The sequence below is a fragment of the Microcaecilia unicolor genome, chromosome 9 (assembly GCF_901765095.1).
Source record: "Microcaecilia unicolor chromosome 9, aMicUni1.1, whole genome shotgun sequence".
NCBI lineage: Eukaryota > Metazoa > Chordata > Amphibia > Gymnophiona > Siphonopidae > Microcaecilia > Microcaecilia unicolor.
In genome coordinates this window covers 21,628,898-21,648,388 of record NC_044039.1, presented here as the reverse complement: position 1 = coordinate 21,648,388, position 19,491 = coordinate 21,628,898, and the positions used below count along the sequence as shown (strand labels likewise).

Genomic DNA, 19,491 nt, shown 5'->3' with positions numbered 1-19,491 from the left:
ATCACCATTCCAGAGTTAGAGATACAAGTGATGATATATAGTAACATAGTAAGATTAATCAAACAAGTATGAAGAGATCACAGTTCGGGACCAGAGAAAAAGTTGTATTGCATTAGGGTTTATATGATGGATCGTAGCGGTATGCTTTGATGAAGAGGAAGGTCTTCAGTGATTTCCAAAAGTTGGCTAAGTCGGGTATTTTTTTCACACCAGGTGGTAGTGCATTCCATAGCTGCGTGCTTATGTAGGAAACGTTGGATGAATGTGTTAATTTGTATTTTAGTCCTTTGCAGCTGGGGAAATGGAGATTCAAGAATGTGCGTGCTGATCTTTTAGTGCTGATCTTATACCTGCTGAAACCTGGTAAAAAGGTTGGCACGCAGCTAATGGCAATTGACTGCGTATTTTATGACATCGCACTTAAGATTCTGGGAACACCCCTGTCCTGCCCATGCCTTTCCTATGGCTATGCCCCCTTTTGAGTTTTGTGCCATAAAAATTAGCCAAATATTTCAAATTTAGAAGAAATCCCAAATCAAGATAACCTTTCATTATTTTGGATCATCAGAAGGTGGGCTTTTCCAGTTTCAACTATGCATGCAAGGTAAACACACAGACTATCACACCATTTGTCCTCTTCAATTCATATTTAAATTTTTTTATATATATATATATATACACAAAAAATTTGTTTTACTGATCTAGCTCAACTTCAATGGCGTTATCGTTCATAGTCATCAATATTCAACCGAATAAGTACTTATCTCAAACACGTAGAGTCTTTCGCTTCAAATAGTCGTAGCTGTGCTTCACAGAAACTAATCAATATTCTGACATAGCATCATGTTTCTCCATCCTGGCCTGCATCAGGGAATAATTATCTTTAAATCAGATTATAAGCACATTTAGTGTTGACAAGTATTTTTGGAAGGGTGGCTTGTCAATGCTAAATGTGCCTCTAAGTAAAAAGTACCTGCAGACTTGACTATTGTGCATCTCGTTTAAAAGTTGTTCCTCTAAATGCATGCTGCTGAAAATGAATGGTCTTTGAAAAAATTAATTAGGTGTATGTTCCTCTGTTTGATGCAGGTCAGAGCTAAGTCAGCCTAACCATCATCAAAAAATACATGTAGTGACAAACTGTGTCTCCATTGGCATCACTTTAACATCATTTTTAACATCAACAAAATTTGCCCTTTCCTCTCTGAACACACCACCTGAACTCTCGTCCACGCTCTCATTACCTCTCGCCTTGACTACTGCAACTTACTCCTCACCGGCCTCCCACTTAGCCACCTATCCCCCCTTCAATCTGTTCAGAACTCTGCTGCACGTCTCATATTCCGCCAGAACCGATATACTCATATCACCCCTCTCCTCAGGTCACTTCACTGGCTTCCAATCAGATACCACATTCAATTCAAGCTTCTCCTTCTTACTTACAAATGCACTCAGTCTGCTGCCCCTCACTACCTTTCTACCCTCATCTCCCCTTACGTTCCCGCCTGAAACCTCCGTTCACAGGACAAATCCCTCCTCTCAGTACCCTTCTCCACCACCGCCAACTCCAGGCTCCGCTCATTCTGCCTCGCCTCACCCTATGCTTGGAACAACCTTCCTGAGCCCATACGCCAAGCCCCCTCCCTGCCCATCTTCAAGTCTTTGCTTAAAACCCACCTCTTCATTGTTGCGTTCGGCACCTAACTCTTACCGTTCAGTAAATCCAGACTGCCCCAATTTGACTGCCCCTATCGGACTGACCGTTCACTTGTCTTCTAGATTGTAAGCTCTTTGAGCAGGGACTGTCCTTCTATGTTAAATTGTACAGCGCTGCGTAACCCTAGTAGCGCTTTAGAAACGTTAAGTAGTAGTAGTAGTAGTACTTTAGGTGTTTTTTTTGTTTTTAATGAACTTTATGAAGACAAATAAAACTTGAAAGTAACAGCATGTATCATATCATCCATAATACAATCATCGAAAGAAAAATCTAAACAAACACTAATGTACAGCTTGTCGCTCCTAACCACCCCCTCTCCCCAAAGGAACCCCTTTTTTACTAAGCTGTTTCTATTTGTAGAGCTCTCTGCTTCAGGTATAAGTAAGGGTGCAAGACTTTTGCATAGTTTTATTTATTTTATTTGCTGCATTTGTATCCCACTTTTCCCCACCTCTTTGCAGGCTCAATGTGGCTTACATTATGCCGTAATGGCGATCGCCATTTCCGGTATGAGAAGTACAGAGAATTATTGCAATTAAAGTACAAAAAATATAAAGTAATTTAGAAGTAAATAGATATATAGTACATTTCAGGTATTTGAGATCAAGGGCAATGTATAACGTTCAATAATGAGAATGTGATTAAAGTAACCAAATAAAAAGGGTTCAGTGATAACTTGTTCTGGTAAAGTTTTGATGTCAAGACTTTTATGAAGAATCCTTTTGTTAAGTCTCTTTGAACAAGTTAGTCTTTAGTAATTTCCGGAAGGCTGTCAGATCGTGCGTTGTTTTTATGGCATTCGGTAGTGCGTTCCGTAGTCCCGTGCAGATGTAGGAGAAGTTAGATGCATATATTGATTTATATTTAAGTCCTTTACAATTGGGGTAATGGAGGTTCAAGAAAGTGCGTGCTAAACATTTTGAGTTCCTTGCTGGTAGGTCTATGAGGTCTGACATATATATCGGGGCCTCGCCATGAATAATTTTATGAACCAGGGTACAGTTTTTCCTTGATATGGACAAAAATAACTCTTGCAAAGTTTTTCTAATTTATATTCGGAATGTCTGGCCTAGACAGGACTATTATTTCATCACCATTGTGACTAGTATAGTTTTTCGGCTCTTTCCTTATCTTAATCTGTCATTCTATGGTCCAACAGATAGCATAATTGGACTCCTAGTGGCATTGACTGTTGCTGAATTTGTTTAAAGTAAGGCACAGTCTGAGATAATATTTATGTGTTCATTGTATCATTATCTAAGAGTTACACCCTGCATTATATATATGGAAGGGGTTTCAGTCTACTTATCTACTGCATGATTCACATGAGAATCAGAGAATGAACTGTCTTACAGATCTTGGGTTAATAAATAAAAAAATACAGCAAAAAAAAAATATATATATGTGATACCTTTTATTGGATTAGGAGTTGTAAAAGAAAAGATTCAGAGCCCTTTTGAGGTCAGCTACCTTCAGTTCAGCTCCATTCTTAAAACAACTGTTTGCTCTTTCAAGGTCACTAAGATTGTATTTTTTAATCTAGTTGGAAAGAAACATATTTCAATTCTATTTGTTCAGCTACAGGGGGCATCTGATAAGACGGTATAAAAGTTAACAAGTAAATGCCTAGTCTAAACCAATGTAGTTAAAAGGTAATGGGGTGAGGCCTGAAGGAGAAAAATATTTGCTTAGGATTAGATGACGCTTTTGTCTCATCATCCCCCGTCCAGCAGGCTGGATGATCATTAAAAACCAGATAAAACCGTGGAACTCCATAAAGAATGGTGCATGCTTTCAGGTACAACACAACCAAAAAAAAAAATGGAAATGGAACCCTTACGTATAAAATAGACAACATAAGGGTAGGGGTGAACCAAAAAGACATTTCCAGCCAAATGGGTAGCATCCCCTGTGCATGTGAACTGACCATGCGCGAGAGATTTGGGGGGGGGGGGGGAGTTCTGGTGTCGGCAGCTGAAACTGCTCGGGGGACTCCAGAAAAGACTCGTCAGCCGCCAGGGCACGGGGATTGCCACCAGCTACACCAATGATGTGCGTCACTACTGGGTGGGCCTGAAGTGAAACTGGGTGGGTCCCTGCCCTCCCGGGCCCACCTGTGGCTACACCACAGCCAAGAAAGAAAAAAAAAAGTCACATCTCTGCTGCAGCAATGCACTCCCTCCCTGTCTGATCTGATCCCCCTTCCCCAATCCAAACTCCCCAATGCTCCTTCCACCTATCCCAATGCCCCTGAGAACCCCCAGGACTTACTCAGAGGTCATCCTCGATGGTCAAGTGAGATAGGACAGAAACGGTTCCCCTCCGCTCCTGGGTGAAAAATGGCACCCACTGACTCCATATAAGCCTTCCACAGTTATCCAGGTCTATGTAGTAGTGGAGCCAGGTTGACGGCGCGGGGGGAGCGAAAGCGGACTTCCGCCGGCGCACATTTTCAATTAAACACGATGAGGAAAAAATAGGCACCGGCAGAACTCCATTTGGGGGAGCAGCCGCTGCTCCCCTGGCGCCCCACCTAGCTACGCCACCGGGTCTATGGCAGGTGCAACTGAGATATTGTGTAAGGTCTCTGCCAATACAGGATTATGCTAACATTCTATAATGGAATCAGGGCACCCAGATACAGATATAGATTAGGCTTTCACTGTGTGGCATTAAGAAGGTTTTAAAGAAACTATTATCAAAGTTTTGCTTATTTCATAAGATAGCAGACACCTCGTTATGTAATTGGTGGGATGCCCTAAAAGCGTACATAAGACGCCTAGAAAGAGTAAATTGTCTGGGTCCTCTAATTGCGATTTATGTTGGTCTTGCAAAAAAAAAAACTACTGGAACTTTTGTACATCTTTTGCTAGAATGTCCTAACCTAGTCTTATTTTGGTCAGATGTCTGGAATAAATTAAAAAAGATTTTTGGGTTTCAAGAATCTTTTTTTACCTAAGTATATAATCTGGAAGTCCACTTGCATTCCATTTTTAATTTTCAGAAAACGACAAACTACTGTTTGACTTCTTAGTTTCTGTTGCATTGAAACTAATAATATCGCATTGGAAAGACAGTTCTCAAGTCAATGGAGTGGAGGAGTGGCCTAGTGGTTAGGGTGGTGGACTTTGGTCCTGAGGAACTGAGTTTGATTCCCACTTCAGGCACAGGCAGCTCCTTGTGACTCTGGGCAAGTCACTTAACCCTCCATTGCTCTATGTAAGCCGCATTGAGCCTGCCATGAGTGGGAAAGCGCAGGGTACAAATGTAACAAAAATAAAATAGATACTATTGGAGATTCTACATGGAATGTTGCTATTCCACTAGCAACATTCCATGTAGAAGCCTGCGCGGCCACATTGGTGATCTGCAAGGTGCCGACTTCTACATGGAATGTTGCTAGTGGAATAGCAATATTCCATGTAGAATCTCAAATAGTAGCAACAGTGGAGGAGTGGCCTAGTGGTTAGGGTGGTGGTCTTTGGTCCTGAGGAACTGAGTTCAATTCCCACTTCAGGCACAGGCAGCTCCTTGTGACTCTGGGCAAGTCACTTAACCCTCCATTGCCCCATGTAAGCTGCATTGAGCCTGCCATGAGTGGGAAAGCGCAGGGTACAAATATAACAAAAATAAAATAGATACTATTGGAGATTCTAGATGGAATGTTGCTACTGTTGGAGATTCTACATGGAATGTTGCTATTCCACTAGCAACATTCCATGTAGAAGGCTGCGCAGGCTTCTGTTTCTGTGAGTCTGACGTCCTGCACGTACGTGCAGGACGTCAGACTCACAGAAGCAGAAGCCTGCGCGGCCACATTGGTGATCTGCAAGGGCCGACTTCTACGCTAGTGGAATAGCAACATTCCATGTAGAATCTCAAATAGTAGTAACAGTGGAGGAGTGGCCTAGTGGTTAGGGTGGTGGACTTTGGGCCTGAGGAACTGAGTTTGATTCCCACTTCAGGCACAGGCAGCTCCTTGTGACTCTGGGCAAGTCACTTAACCCTCCATTGCCCCATGTAAGCCGCATTGAGCCTGCCATGAGTGGGAAAGCGCGGGGTACAAATGTCACAAAAAAAATGCTGTCCTTTAGTGGAACTGGATCTTACTATACAAAAAAAATATGAGCAGTCCGCAATAAACTCTATACCTGGACATAAAACTGGTCTTCAGAAATGGAAAACTTTAGACCTTTTTCTCTCTCTCATCTACGGCTTAACTTGATAGAACTTTTCTGTTTGAACTCAGCTTTGTGTATTTCATTTTATTATATTGTACTATAGTACATGTTGTTGTTTTTTCTTTTGTTTGATGTATCTTTAAAAATTTAATACAAATATTTAAAAAAAAAAGACACCGAAAAGGAGGTGCCCAGTTATAGAATTGCCCACTAACTCCTAATTCTAGTTCTACTACTACTTATCATTTCTATAGCACTACTAGATGCACACAGCACTAGAAAGTTAAATGCCCAAATTTCTAACTAGGATGCAAATTTGCACACGCAATTTATAGAATAAGCCCACACAAACGAACAGGGCAAATAACCATAAATAATCACCGGAGGGGAAATCAAACATATAAACGGCGAGTGACCGAACTCACTCGCAAATGCGCAGTAGAGACTTCCCTCTCTGTCCGCCCCCGCGTCAATACGTATATCTTCACAATGTATGAGCAGAAGTTCTGAATGAATTGCCAGCTACCGCTGGACGTACATTCAATCATGCTGAACGCTGAATTGTGAAGATATACCCTGACCCCTGAGGCAGGCGCTTGTGCGCCGAAACACGGCCCGTGTCAGGTCTTTTTCACAATAAAGGATGGCTATTATTTCTTTCTTGAAGGCCCGGTGGTGCTTTTTTTGTCTGTGACCCCTAAATGCTTAACACACTTTAGTACAAGAGCACCCTAGCCTCAACCTCTGCCTTGCATCACTTCTGGCAAATAATAGAGAATAACTTATTTATTTATATAGAAAATGTATACATGGTTATTCAGAAAATATTATGGAGCGTCAGATATGATTAAATGATACTAATTCAGTAGAATCTATAAGTCTGGATGTAACATTTTAGTAAGGAAAGTTGGGTGATAATATCTCAAAATGTAAAGTGGTGGATAAAGGAGAATTAGAATTTTATGGGACCTGAAAACAGGACTGTATTCTTTTTTTTTTTTTTTTTTTCATATTTTTATTAAGGTTTTACAAGTATAACACAAAACAACTAAAAAGAAACAGTAACAATAATCCATGGCAAAGTTAATAACAAAAATAAAAAAGGCAGAACAACATACCATGACAATACCCATAGCAAATCAGCAATTATACAATTATCAGGTAGTGCTATTAGGAGTCTGACAAAATGAATCCAAACGAGCCCAGGTCTTCAAGACAGATTGAACACAACGGTGCCTATGGGCTAGTATAGTTTCATATTTCCTAATCACACACATGTTACTCCACCATTCATTATAATTGAGATGTACATTATTTTTCCAGTTTAAAACAATTAAATGTAAAGCAACCGCTAACAAAATGTTAAACAATTTCTTATCGGATTCTAAAAGAGAGAGGTTAGGAGAAGAGGCCCTTAAAAGCACAATATCATAAGAGATCACGGTTAATGCAGGCAACTGAAAAATAAGGCGCAACTGTATTCTAACTGAGGGGTAACTTTAATGTGTTCATTGGCTGTTTTCTTTTTTTTTCTTTTAAAGAGTTTTCTGATTGTTTAAAAAATAATATAAAATATATAGAATGTATTTGTAAAATCACATATACTTTATTCGACCACAATATCACCTTGTATTTGTTTCTCTACCGGACTTGGCGAACACCTTTACGGTACTATGTAAGCCACATTGAGCCTGCAAAGAGGTGGGAAAATGTGGGATACAAATGCAACAAATAGCCTGCCAATCAACAAATCTTCTTGGTGGGTGACAAGACAGATATCAGAAATAACATATAATCCATACAGAACATCAAATAAAACAAAACAAAATTACGTAACAGGTTAAACCACAGAAAAACAAGAAAAGGCAGGGTGTCTTAGCCAAAGACAATCTGAAACAAATGAGTAACTTTCACAATCAAAAAAAAGATCAGATTCAACTTGCAGCTCAGCTGGAAGAGAAATCCACCCAAGAATTTCTCAGTCTTGTTGCATCATGCAATCCAGACGTGCTCATTAAAGCTGTCATAACTTCCTTCAAATTTTCAACATTTAGGCAGGAAACCACTAAACTATTTCTCTCAAAGCCGTTAACAATTTCATTGTATAAAATAACACCTTTATTGCCCACAGATTGTACTCCGCACAAAACAATTAACGGTGTTTACTGGCTTCTTCAGGCATAGCTTTGCAATATTTCTACAGCTGGACGATTACTTTGCCCTATTGCTCAATAACATTTGTTTAGCTTGCTTTAAAAATAACAACAAAGGATCATGGATTTGATATCTGGCCTTTTCTGTGGTACAACTAAAGCATATATTATTCTGCAGTTACTTTCTCTTTCTCCCTAGCAAGTTCACAATCTAAGGGGCCCTTTTACTAAGGCGTGTACGCGCATCCAGCATGCATCAATTTGGAACTACTGCCTGGCTACCACGTGCCCCGGGCGGTAATTCCATTTTTTTATGTGCGTCTGATACACGCGGCAGAAAAAAAAAATATTTTTTTTTAACCGTGTGGCACTAACCGGGCGGTAATTGGCAGTGTACGTACGCTGACGATTACCACCCGGTTAATGCGTGAGACCTTACTGCTAAGTCAGTGGGTGGCAGTAAGGTCTCAGGCCCAAAATGGACATGCGCCGATTTTTATTTTGCCACACGTCCATTTCAAAAATCCCAAATAAAATGAAAACTGCTATAAACAGCATAGCATAGTAAACAAAATGAAAATGTTTTGACAAGTACACATTTAGCAAGAAAGAGGTTGTCAGATCTGTACCATCTCAAACAAAATGTTTGTTGAATCCAGTTCTAGAAACATCCTATGTCAGAGATTCCACCAGACCTGTACGTAACATGCTTCACTTTTTGACTAAACTTGCCCTAATTTGCAACATGAGATGATGGCAACAGAACTCATTAATCAGCTTAAAATTCCTTCCTATGTGTCATAATGTCATACCAGATATAGGTTAGAGAAAGCAGTTTTGGTGATGATCTCCGACAGCTGCCTCCGATGTTTAAATCCGCTGCAATAGCACTGTTTTACTACCCCTTGTGGATGTTACATTTCAACCACATGGTTGTCGCATGTAAAAATTGTGGCTAACAAGAAAAAAGCGAGGGCAATGCGTTGATAAATGTCATGCTTGTGTGGACAAGACTACATATCAACCATGACGTACATCAGCACAATGACTGAACGTCATCTGGACTGAATAAAACAGAAAAAATAGAATTGCCAGTTAAATACTACTACTACTACTTAACATTTCTAGAGCGCTACTAGGGTTACGCAGCGCTGTACAATTTAACAAAAAAGGGGGAGCAGTCCCTGCTCAAAGAGCTTACAATCTAATAGATAAGAGTGAGACAAATATAGGACAATCAAGCCATTGTGACATCACTGATGAGGTTGGCTCTTAGGCATTGGTGGAATGAGGCATTATGACATCACAATCTCAGCTCTGGTTAAATCACTGCTATATGTAATACTACTACTACTACTTAACATTTCTAGAGCGCTACTAGGGTTACGCAGGGCTGTACAAATTAATAACTAAGGACGGTCCCTGCTCAGAAGAGCTTACAATCTAAAGGACGAAATGTCAAGTTGGGGTAGTCTCGATTTCCTGAGTAGAGGTGTTGTGATTAGGTGCCGAAAGCGACATTGAAGAGGTGGGCTTTGAGCAATGATTTGAAGATGGGTAGGGAGGGGGCCTGGCGTATGCTAGCTCTGCCAGTTAAGTAGCGTCTTCTACTATGCATATAATGATGACTGGTCTACAAGACAATCTAAGTGTGTCCACCACGCAATCCGCCCTTCCCAGCCACCGTGTGTGACTGATCTGTGAAAAATAGAGCTCTGGTGTAACAGTACACCCCATGAGTGCTACACAGAAGCTTGGTCTGTTAAAAGCCCTAGAGTGAAGTCATCCATTATTTTCAGGAGTGTATATTTGCTTCAGTCATTTGTGGTTCGAAAATAGATTTCTATTCAACTTCTTGGCCTTCTTATGAACTAGGCAGACATATTTTCTGGGCTGGGACAGAGGAGTATTCTGATAAAATTCTCATTGGTTTGGGAAAGCAACAGACATATGTGGAAGGGCATTTTTGATATGACATCCAAATGGCAAAAAAAAAAAAGAAGTGTTTACTGGAAAATGTCTGAGTAGAGAGATGTGGTAGCCGTGTTAGTGCACTTTTAAAGGTAATCAATAGAAATAGAACAAAATAAAACATGAAAAAGAAAATGAGATGATACCTTTTTTATTGGGCATAACTTAATACATTTTTTGATTAGCTTTCAAAGGTTGCCCTTCTTCGTCAGATCAGAAATAAGCAAATGTTGATAGATGACAGTATATATAAGTGAAACATCAAACCATTTCAGTGACAGTCTAACGGAATGAGGGTGGGTTAAGTGAGAGACAGGGTGAGCTGGGTGGATGAGGGACAGGGAGATATGCATTGAGATAAGAGGGTGACAAAGCAGTACAATTTTATGGTTTATAATGGGCTAGAAAACCCAGATCTTTGTTAAGTCCTGTCTGGTGAGTGTCAAAATATTTAATCATTCTGACTTCAAAGGTCTTACGTACCTGTATTGTCTTAAAGTTCCCTTTCAGTATTCTCACCATAAAACCATTGATACAGTGTTCTGGTTTTGTAAAGTGCTGCCCCACAGAGGTGACATCCTGGTTGGTACTGGCATTTTTCATATGATGTCTATGTAAATTAAATCTCTTCTTTAGCATCTGACTTGTTTCTCCAATGTAGCACCCTTCATTGCATTTTCTACACTGAACGATATATACCACATTGGAAGATGAGCATGTGAAGGATTCCTTAATGTTGAATATTTTTCCTTTATGAATGACCATGGGGTCCTGTGGAAAATGTTTAAAAACATAAGTCCATAATGGAAGAAAAAAAAAATGAATTGTACAACATGTCATAAAAAATAATGTATGTGATGCCAAAAAGTCCCATCACCTGAACCCTGTCTCCATCAACTTCTGTTTTCTAGGAGATTTGGCATACACAGGGACCCTGTGGTGCTGAGGTGCCATTAACGTAAGATACAGCGAGAATATCCAGACCTCCTCCAGTGTATGAGGGAGCAGCTCAGGGCCTGAGGTAAGTACCACTGACATTGCACTGTCCTGGATCAAGGCTTGGGCTTGCAGCTACCCCCATTACAGTGTGCCCACAACCCCCATATCCACTAGAACGTGTTGCAGCCAAATGCGAACCTATGAGATGACATGGAAAGGAAAGGTTGAGAAGGGAAGGGATGTTGAACAGCAGCCTCCTGTGACCAAAACTAAAGTGGCCAGAATGACCCATAGTGGGAATCAAACCCACATCCTCAGCATTAAGGGACCACAGCCCTAAGCCCTACACCACATATATCCTGACAAAGGAGTATGCAAAGAGGACAGTACTTTGACCACAGAGGGTTGTGAGAGCACGTTGCCACCCAAATGGATTGCCTCTCATGGCCTGAAAGACTAAGGAGGCTAGGGCTTTTCAGCTTGGAGAAGAGACGGCTGAGGGGAGACATGATAGAGGTATATAAAATAATGAGTGGAGTGGAACAGGTGGATGTGAAGTGTCTGTTCACGCTTTCCAAAAATACTAGGACTAGGGGGCATGCGATGAAGCTACAGTGTAGTAAATTTAGAACAAATCAGAGAAAATGTTTCTTCACCCAACGCGTAATTAAACTCTGGAATTCGTTGCCGGAGAACGTGGTGAAGGCGGTTAGCTTGGCAGAGTTTTAAAATGGGTTGGACGGTTTCCTAAAGGACAAGTCCATAAACCACTACTAAATGGACTTGGGAAAAATCCACAATTCCGGGAATAACGTATAGAATGTTTGTACGTTTGGGAAGCTTGCCAGGTGCCCTTGGCCTGGATTGGCCGCTGTTGTGGACAGGATGCTAGGCTAGATGGACCCTTGGTCTTTTCCCAGTGTGGCATTACTTATGTACTTATGATTGTACATAGCATTGTGTGGTCCAAAGTTAAGTATGCTACCTTGTGAAACATCCCATAAGGTCCAAGCCGGGGTCCTTCAAGCCTCTACATAATAGTGGCACACAAACCCCTCCCACCCACCCCCACTTACCCTAAGAGCATGCCCATGCATCATGGGGTGATGTGCAGCCCCTGGTATCTGTGAGGAACCCAATCCAGCTAGCCTGATTACATCACACATAGATGCCCCCAAACCTAGGTTTCCCACCTTGTAGTATGTAAACTGCTTTTCTCAGGGGGGTCCCAGAACAGGTGTCTAGAAGTATGGAAGGAGCAAACAAGGTCCCCTACCATCTCCCAGCCAACTGTAGACCACATAGGCATGGGAATGCACCCCCGCCCCCACATCCCTGACAAGAGCTATAACAATGCAACAGCGCAGAGGCATACTAGCCTCTGCCCTGGGCCATCCAGCAGGGCTAGGACCCATCTTTCATGTGCAGGGAGAAAACCCTCTCAGTGGACAAACAGATATATCAGTGGTTCTGAGGTTCCCAAATATGTCATCTCATTGGTGCCACAAATCATAGTTGTCCCCTGAGTAAACCAGCATCCCCTAGCTGTCCCTGTCCACCGAGAGCCATGTAGGATGTGTCAATCTCAATTACAAACCTTTCAAATATACAGGTCACCCTCCAGCTGATACACAGCTTGCCCCAGACTAGCCAGCAGGTGAGATGGCCTAAGAGGAGGTGGTAAAGGCTCTTGGCCCCTGGGAGGTGCACCTCACCCCTTGACAGGGCCACACCCAGCAGGGGGATGTCCAGGAAGAGAAGGAGGTGGACCATGGAGAGACATACCCCCGTTGGAGGTGGAAGAAGGGGCAGAGGAAGAGCCCCCCCCCCAGGTAGCAATGCAGCACATGACCTCAGTAGAGCCTCTCCTGCCAGAAATGGCTGCCAAGCCTGTCAGCAAGTCCACCCTTACAGGCACTCCATGCCAGCTCCTGCTGCAAGTAACAGGCCTGCACAGAGACATGCTGGGAGCCCTACACAGGGGCAAATCTTCACAGAGCTGAGGATAATTCCTGGGGACCAGTGGCAGCCATAATGAAGGCCATGGACCTAATTTTTAATTACGTAGTTTGCCGTTTTATTTTTGTCACAAATACAATATTCACAGTTACTTGCATACAAAGGTCACTGCCTCCACTCTCTAAAAAAGGAGTACATTCCCTGATGTGAAAGGCTGACAATTGCTGTGGTTTAAACGCTACTAGGGAAGCCCTGAGAAAGGGAGACAGTAGAACAAGGGGGGAGAGAGGTGTCCAAAGGGCCCTCAGTGTATATATTCACAGCAGCTCCTCCTTAATGTCAAGTGCTCAACCAGAGGGCTGCTCAGTTGAGAGGGACCCAAAGCGCCCTGCATCACAAGAAGGCCCAGTGGGACTTGAACCTGCCACCACCCGGGCTCCCACACTACACCACAAACCATTATGCATGCCTGCAGTAGCTAGAAAAGAGGTGACAGGAAGTGTGTAATTGGCTGCCACAGCCAATAGTAGGCCTTTGAGCCTAGGTTGCCCACTCTAGCACCTGACGCAGGATAAGGTATATGGAAACTGCTACCAGTTTCTACACTGGGGGGTGAAGCACACATGATTGCAGGCTCCCTTTCTAGCCCCTTCTCCCAGCTCATGACTGAAGGGCATCTGTGAGTGGGGCCTTTCTTGAGATGAGACCTTGCCTGCACATATCTCTCAGACAGATTCCTTGGGCATCCCTCACCACCTGAGGGGCCAGGGTGCTCCCAAAACCTGGCAGGGGAATATCTGGCCTAAGGTCTCATCCACATCTAGCAAGGCATCAGCCACAATAGTACAACCCACTAAGCCCAGTGACACCACTGTGCACTCCTCCATCTTGCCCCCAGTGAGACCCAGCACCAGCACACAGTCCTCACACAAGCAGCAGCAGCACAAAACAAACTGGGAGTGGACAAAGCAACAAAGACAAGCAGATAGGGAGTTTGAATGGGAGGTGGGAGGTTTGGGGACAGCGAGGGTTTGGTGGGGGAAGGAGGCAAGATACAGATCAAGGGATGGGTGTACCTGAGGGGCTAGCAGCTGTGTGCAAGGACTTGAGGAGGTAAGACACAGAGGTAACAAGGCAGAATATGAGGGTCAAGGGGTTCAGATTGGGGTAAACAATGGTCACAGACCAGTCGGCAACTCTCCGCTCTTTTTCACATGCCAACAATTCCACCTCTACACTCTCCAACTCGGCAAAATCACAAAGACAAGTTTGGTCTTGAGCCAGTCGCTTTTAAAGCAGGTCTAAACCACAACGTTTTTCTTTCCGGCACAAGGAAACCGTTTTGCTATCTGTTATCACCCAAAAAACGTACATCACATAATGTACACCCATCTCACGCCCACGGCATGCTCCCAAAACACTCACTCTCAAAATGTTTTCTTTTGGTGAATATCGGACTTATATGGGGGGGGGGGGGGGGGGGGGGAGGGCTTGATTATATGGTTTAAAAGTTTTTGTGTGAGAAACAGGTCCATCAGCCCCTTATGTCATTTTTTGCACGTTTTCCCCTTTGAATTATGAGACCCTTAATATCTTTAAAAGAGTTCAATGCAAAAGTTTTAACACTAATGGCAAAGAAGAGTCGTGTTCTCATAGGCTTTTTATACAGGAGGAGGAAGGGGAGAGTAATGGGTAGGCTGTATGTGTAAAAGCTGTACAATGATAGCATTCACACTGAACTAGATGAATAGGGATTTATTTGAAAAAAAAAAAAAGGAACCAGGATTTTTTTTATATATATATATTTTGGTAAACAGTCACGGCCCTTAATTATAACCTTCAGACTTGTTCAGTGTCAACAAGACCTACTTCACCAGTCTATTGCATAATGAACTCTAGGAAAACATGTTCAAATAGAGATCTAAATAATTAATGCAGTCTTGTCAGAAACGAAGAAATGACTCCAGAACAAAACAACAAGGAAGTAACTTCTTTGCTTTGGGCTTGTCATCTGTCTAAGGAATTGCACAGCTAAATTCATGGGGCTACAAACTGCTCCCCCACTGAGTTGCCAAGTGTTATTGACTGGTTATGTTTACCCATGAAGAAAAAGGGCATTATGAGAGGCAGGAGAAGATTGGGAGAGGGAAAGTGCACTCATACATTTGGAGTGGCCTAGTGGTTAGGGTGGTGGACTTTGGTCCTGAGGAACTGAGTTCGATTCCCACTTCAGGCACAGGCAGCTCCTTGTGACTCTGGCCAAGTCACTTAACCCTCCATTGCCCGATGTAAGCCACATTGAGCCTGCCATGAGTGGGAAAGTGCAGGGTACAAACGTAACAAAAATAAAATAGATGCTATTGGAGATTCTACATGGAATGTTGCTACTATTGGAGATTCTACATGGAATGTTGCTATTCCACTAGCAACATTCCATGTAGAAGGCTGCACAGGCTTCTGTTTCTGTGAGTCTGACGTCCTGCATGTACATGCAGGACGTCAGACTCACAGAAGCAGAAGCCTGCGCGGCCATATTGGTGATCTGCAAGGGCCGACTTCTAGTGGAATAGCAACATTCCATGTAGAATCTCAAATAGTATCAAATAGTAGCAACAGTGGAGGAGTGGCCTAGTGGTTGGGTGATGGACTTTGGTCCTGAGGAACTGAGTTTGATTCCCACTTCAGGCACAGGCAGCTCCTTGTGACTCTGGGCAAGTCACTTAACCCTCCATTGCCCCATGTAAGCCGCATTGAGCCTGCCATGAGTGGGAAAGCGCAGGGTACAAATGTAACAAAAAAAATTGTCAAATATCTGAGTATATTTTCCAGCTGATTTGAGAAATAGCAGGCAAAATGTCTGTTGGTATATTTGTACCAGTACATTTTTTCTAGCAAAAAAGGTACCGGTACTCAAATGCCAGGCCACCCTTCAAGGATGGGGTGATCACTGAGGGACCCACCCCATAATAACCAGGCCCCCTGCAACCAGTCACAGAATCTATAACAAAGCAGAACTGGTGTGTAAAACCTGAGCTCTTTCATTAAAACTTGGGGACCGTGGGTCAATTTTAGCAGATAATGGAAAAGGTGCCGGTACTCAGTACCCCCAAGTACCCCCTCAAAAAAAGCTCTGATTTGTACCCAAATATATCTTAGATATAATTTTCTACTACTACTACTACTACTACTACTATTTAGCATTTCTATAGCGCTACAAGGCGTACGCAGCGCTGCACAAACATAGAAGAAAGACAGTCCCTGCTCCAAGAGCTTACAATCTAGTAGACAAAAAATAAAGCAAACAAATCAATGTGTAGAGGAAAGAAGAGAGGAGGGTAGGTGGAGGCAAGTGGATACAAGTGGTTACGACTCAAAAGCAATGTTAAAGAGGTGGGCTTTCAGTCTAGATTTAAAGGTGGTGAAGGATGGGGCAAGACGTAGGGGCTCAGGAAGTTTATTCCAGGCGTAGGGTGCAGCGAGACAGAAGGCGCGAAGTCTGGAGTTGGCAGTAGTGGAGAAGGGAACAGATAAGAAGGATATATCCATGGAGCGGAGTGCACGGGAAGGGATGTAGGGAAGGACGAGTGTGGAGAGATACTGGGGAGCAGCAGAGTGAGTACATCTATAGGTTAGTGAAAGAAGTTTGAACAGGATGCAAAAATGGATAGGGAGCCAGTGAAGTGACTTGAGGAGAGGGGCAGTATGAGTAAAGCGACCCTGGCGGAAGACAAGACGGGCAGCAGAGTTTTGAACCGATTGGAGAAGGGAGAGGTGACTAAGTGGGAGGCCAGCAAGAAGCAGATTGCAGTAGTCTAAAGGAGAGGTGACAAGGGTGTGGATGAGGGTTTTGGTAGAGTGCTCGGGAAGAAAGGGGTGGATTTTACGGATGTTGTAAAGAAAGAAACGACAGGTCTTAGCGATCTGCTGGATATGAGCAGAGAAGGAGAATTTTCAAAGTGAAAGTACCTACAGACTTCACACTGAGGTGGGCTACTTAATTTGCTTTCTATATGTAACCTGTGAAATATAGGTGAGTTCCAAACCCTCCCTGGTTCTTACTTGAAAGTGGTAGTGGACAAGCTAGAGGTTCCTGTGCAAGTATAACATGCAAATTGTTTATAATAGTGTGGTAGCCCTGTAAGTCTAAAGGTAATGAGAAGAAATAAAACAAAACAAAAAAGAGAGAAGATGAGATGATACCCGTTTTATTGGACCAACAATACATTTTTTGATTACCTTTCAAAGACAAATATCTTCTTCAGGTCAAAAATGAGCAAAAGATGACAAATATCAACAGGTACAAACTTAGATTGTGTGCCCTCCTGGGACAGAGAAATATCCAGAGTACCTGAATGTAACTCACCTTGAGCTACTACTGAAAAAAGGTGTGAGCAAAATCTAAATAAATAAGATTCTGGAATCTTTAAAGAGTGACAAGATTCCATGCAGAATCTCAAAGAGTAGCGACATTCCATATAGAACCCCAAAGCATAGCAAGATTCTGGAGTGGAGAAGTGGCCTAGTGGTTAGAGCACTGGTCTTGCAATCCAAAGGTGGTTGGTTCAAGTCCTGCTGCTGCTCCTTGTGATCTTGGGCAAGTCACTTGACTCTCCATTGCCTCAGTCTACAGACTTAGATTGTGAGCCCTTCTGGGACAGAGAAATATCCAGTGTACCTGAATGTAACTCACCTTGAGCTACTAGTGAAAAGGTGTGAGCAAAATCTAAATAAATAAATATAGAAGTGAAAGCATTACAATGACAGTCTCAGGGGATGGGGGAGGTTGTAAAACAGGGGGAAATGGATGAATGATCAGAGGGTAACAAAGCAGTATAATTTTATGGTTTATAATGTGATAGGAAATCCAGATCTTTGTTAAGACCTCTTTGTTTTTCCTCTTTGTTTTTGTCAAAATATTGCATCATCTTAACTTCAAAGGTCTTGTGTTCCTGGATTGTTTTAAAACTTGTCAACAACCTTCCCTAGGTTGATGATACTATGTTATTGGCTGGGAGTGAAGACAATCTGAGACCTCTGCTTATCAAGATCAAGGAATAGAGTCTCAAAATGTGCCAGCACCTTAACATGAAGAAAACAAAGATCCTGACAACTGGTAAAATCAATACGTTCATCCTTTATGGAGAAGCAATAGAAAAAGTAGATTTCAACTCACTTGGATGAATAATCAATAGCGAAACAACAAGCAGCCTAGAAATGTCTCTGTATACAAAGATTTCATGTCTAAGCTATGGTATGTTCAATAATATCATATGAATGTGAAAGCTGGACAGTGAAGAAGCAAGATGGGAAACTTCTCCGGATAGGGGGAAGTGTTGTCAAGAGGAATTCAATATATATTTATTTAGATTTTGCTCACACCTTTTTCAGTAGTAGCTCAAGGTGAGTTACAGTCAGGTACTCTAGATATTTCTCTGTTCCAGGAGGGCTCACAATTTAAATTTGTATCTGAGGCAATGGAGGGTTAAGTGACTTGCCCAAGATCACAAGGAGCAGCAGTGGGATTTGAACCAGCCCGGTGCTCTAACCACTAGGCCACTCCTCCGCCCCAAAGAATCTTGCTATTCTTTGGGGTTCTATATGGAATGTAGCTACTCTTTGAGATTCTGCATGGAATCTTGTCACTCTTTAAGATTCCAGAATCGTATTTATTTAGATTTTGCTCACACCTTTTTCAGTAGTAGCTCAAGGTGAGTTACATTCAGGTACTCTGGATATTTCTCTGTCCCAGGAGGGCTCACAATCTAAGTTTGTACCTGAGGCAATGGAGGGTTAAGTGACTTGCCCAAGATCACAAGGAGCAGCAGCGGCCACCTCTAGATTGCAAGACCGGTGCTCTAACCACTAGGCCACTCCTCCACTTGCTGTCGAAAGGTGCGAATGTGACAATATAATCTCTATGTTTAATAGTATGATTAGTAGTATATGGGTGTGATGTGAATGTATGCATTGTGTATATGCCAGTGGCATAGCTAGGTGGGCCCATGGGGGCCTGGGCCCCCACAAATGTGCGCTGGGCCCCTGGTTATTCAATACTCGGTTAACCGGCTTCCCAGGATATGCAAATTAACCATTCTAAATGCAAATCCACTTCAGTTAGCTTCTGCTAACCACTCTGTAGGGGTTACTCTTTTTTCAACAAACAGTTCTCCTCAAGTCACTTCACTGGCTTCCGATCAGGTACCGCATACAATTCAAGCTTTTCCTACTTACCTACAAATGCACTCGATCTGCAGCCCCTCATTACCTCTCTACTTTCATCTCCCCTTACGTTCCTACCCGAAACCTCCGCTCACAGGCCAAATCCCTCCTCTCAGTACCCTTCTTCACCACTGCCAACTCCAGGCTCCGCCCTTTCTGCCTCGCCTCACCCTATGCGTGGAATAAACTCCCTGAGCCCATATGCCAAGCCCCCTCCCTGCCCATCTTCAAATCCTTACTCAAAGCCCACCTCTTCAATGTCGCCTTCGGCACATAACCATTATACCTCTATTCAGGAAACCTAGACTGCCCCAACTTCACATTTAGTCCATTAGATTGTAAGCTCCTTTGA

General features: G+C 42.7%; 1 long non-coding RNA gene across 1 annotated transcript in view; it reads left to right on the top strand.

The window, feature by feature from the left end:
* LOC115477450 overlaps positions 1-11,037 on the top strand; it is a 121,128-nt gene extending 110,091 nt beyond the window's left edge. The window contains exon 3 of the long non-coding RNA XR_003943330.1: positions 10,934-11,037. This is a non-coding gene — a long non-coding RNA (uncharacterized LOC115477450). The remainder of the gene's footprint in view (positions 1-10,933) is intronic.
* The last annotated feature ends 8,454 nt before the right edge of the window (positions 11,038-19,491 follow it).